A 3,085-nucleotide genomic window follows, 5' to 3' on the forward strand; every position below is an offset into this window, starting at 1 on the left:
TTGAGCATTAAATTTTTTTTCAAATTAAATACCTATTCACATACACATTCTAGTTTCACAAAAATAATTCTTCCTTGAAGTCAGTTCCACATTTTTCAAGAAGTCCTAAAGTCCAGGTTTTGATGTCCTTCTCTTCTCAAATTTGATTAGCAATTAGTTTGTATTCTATGATTTAATTTTTTTTACAAAATTTTTGTACATTAATTTTTTGTACATTATGGTTTTGAGTGCTTATCCCATATCTTATCACCAGACTATCCCGAACCTGGTACTTGTCTTGGTGTCTGCAAGTAATAGCCAAACATACCAAATATTGAGCTATGACTGATACAAGTACAAACTACAATTATTTTAAGCCCAGAACTGATAGCACCATATTTCCTACTATATTACATGATATTTTATTGCAGGTTTGCTGAACAGTGTATCAGACACTGTTCCAGATGCCTTCTATATATTCACATCAGTTTGTGGAAAATTTGAAGACAATGGTTTGTTGGGAAATCATAGCAGCATTGTTATTGTTTTGAGGAATATAATTTTCATCAGAGTTTTGGTTGATAGCCCTTTCTGGAGGATTTAATTCCTATTATGCAAAGTCAGGATCAACCTGACTTTCATCTTCACTTTTCTCTTCTAACCCTGTCCCCTTTCAGTGTTTTCAAGAATTCACATTTTTTATCAATGCCCATTCAAATCAGTTTGGATAGATGAGGCCTGTTGATTAATTTTGTCAACAAGTGCAGAATTTGAGTGATTATACTCTTTTATTAAATTTTTTGTACTAACATTCGTGGCAGCTGATTCAAAAGTATTAGAATTGTCAATATCGTAGGTGGACTTAGGAGTGAAAGAAATCCCAGCTTTAGTTTCTTTAGTTTGGCTTTTCCATACTGAGCTTTTGTAGGAAAAGCAGCACATTTAGGGACTAAGACTTTATACCACTTGAAGCAGCCTTGTTCTTAATTGGCTATAACTAAAAATTTTCTACTCCTGGGAATCCAGATATCTGCCAGTCTTTATTATTTTTTAATTATTATTTTAAAGATTTAATTATTTTAGAGAGTGCATGTGTATGAGTGGGGGGAGAGGCAGAGGGAGAGAATCTTCAAACAGACTCCCCACTGAGCATGGAGCCTGATATGGGGCTCAGTCCCACAACCCATAAAATTATGACCTGAGCTGAACCCGGGAGTCAGTTGCTTAACTGACTGAGCCATCCAGGTGCCCCTCTGCCACTCTTTTATATCATCTTCCTCAATGACCAGCATTCTTAATACTCTAGGTATAGGTTTTAGAGGCTATTCTAAGAAAGAAGCTTAAAAGACTCTTGGTTGAGTATTTGGGTGTTTGGGCATGTAGCCCTATATACCTTAGCTAATGATGTTTAGTTTAATTGTTTCTCATATTCAGGAGTTAAGGATATATACGATCTTCAGCCTCAATCTGTTTGCATTCTCACTTATCTCCCCTTAGCACTCTTCATTCCCACCCCTGGTTTTATTGCTAGGGACATTATTTTTGTGGAGTTGTTTTTTTTCCAGAATGGAAAGTACTGCTGTAAGAATAGGAATTTCTACCATAGTATCTGTCATGGACTGAATGTTTGTGTCCCCCACAAATTCATATGTTTTAAAGTTCTAATTCCCAGTGTGATGGTATTTGGAGATGAGGGCTTTGGGGAAGTAATTAGGTTTAGCTGAGGTCTTAAGAGATGGGTCCTCATGATGGCATTAGTGTCCTTAGAAGAGACCAGCAAGCTTGCTCTCTCTCTCCTTTCTATGTTAGGACACAGCAAAAAGATGGCCATCTGTAAGGCAAGAAGAGAGCTCTTACCAGGAACCTAACCATACTGATATCTTGATCTTGGACTTCATAGCCTCCAGAACTGTGAGAAATGTCTGTTGTTTAAGCCATGCAGTCTATGGAATTTTCCTATAGCATTTTGAGCAGACTAAGTATATCCCTTTTAATAATTTATATTTTCAATGCGATTTATCTCCTGTATACACTATCCAATTTTTCTTACCTTACAGTGTTAACTCCATTAGAATGCCCAATACCAGAGTCAAAAATATTTCAAAAATTTTGTTATCTATTATTTTACATTAGAAGAACTTTCTGTCCATGTAAAGTTTTCATAATGCTTCTCAAAATTCAATTCTGATTTTTGATGGTAGAGAAGAAAAATTGAAGTTATGCTGTGCCATTTTGGGTTAATTAGTCTTTGATTCAGTAAAGAGCAGTCTTCAATATCTCATGGCAAATCCTAAATCCAATAGGACTGCACAGAAATGTGCTAGGATTTTTCTCTGAAATAGTGTTTTCTAGTTTGTTTTTTAAACTTTGGTTTTTTTTTGAAATGATACCCAGGTTTTCACATCTGAAGGAAAAACATTTTAAATCATCAATGGAGGCATGTAGCTACCTTGGCACTACCATGCTCCTGTGAAATGGCAATATCTTAAATATATTTACACTTTTAATGTCTTCATTTAGAAAAGTTGTCCCACTGTGACATAGAACAAGCTTACATCAGAAATTCCTATAGCTTTAAATAAAGATAAAAATATCTGTCATGAAACTTCAGCAATATTTAAACGGTAATTTGAAACTGTTTAAAGTTCTTAGCATATGGATCAAAAATATCTTATAGCTCTCTGAAGAATACCAATGAAAGGGGAGAAGGCAAAAATTCCACCAACTTAAATCCTTACCATTTATAGTATAAGGCAAAAATTCCACCAACTTAAATTCCTTACCATTTATAATGTTTTGAACCTAAATATGGAAGAAATGTCTGAATCTTTAAAAAATTAAAATTTTGCTATTTTATTTTTATAAGGATCATATAAAAATTATCCAAAACTTAGTTTTTAAAAATTAATTTTCCACTCTTATTATAATAAATTTTGGGGTTAAAAATATTCAAAATGATTATATTCTAAAAAAGGGTCACCTCAAATATCTGGAAACTTTTATTCAAAATCTAGATGATATTCTTTGTATGTGAATTGAGTCTGAGTAATTCCTTTCTAACCAGGGATGCCCTGGCCTGAGTGCTGCTATGCTTAGTCATAGGACC

The 3,085-nt window shown here is 34.0% G+C and overlaps 1 pseudogene; it reads right to left on the bottom strand.

Moving 5' to 3' along the window:
- Positions 1 to 450: 450 nt before the first annotated feature.
- LOC144319916 (vasculin pseudogene) lies at positions 451 to 1,851 on the bottom strand (annotated as a pseudogene).
- Between the last annotated feature and the right edge of the window lie 1,234 nt (positions 1,852 to 3,085).

The sequence above is a fragment of the Canis aureus genome, chromosome 9 (genome assembly GCF_053574225.1).
Source record: "Canis aureus isolate CA01 chromosome 9, VMU_Caureus_v.1.0, whole genome shotgun sequence".
Taxonomy (NCBI): Eukaryota; Metazoa; Chordata; class Mammalia; order Carnivora; family Canidae; genus Canis; species Canis aureus.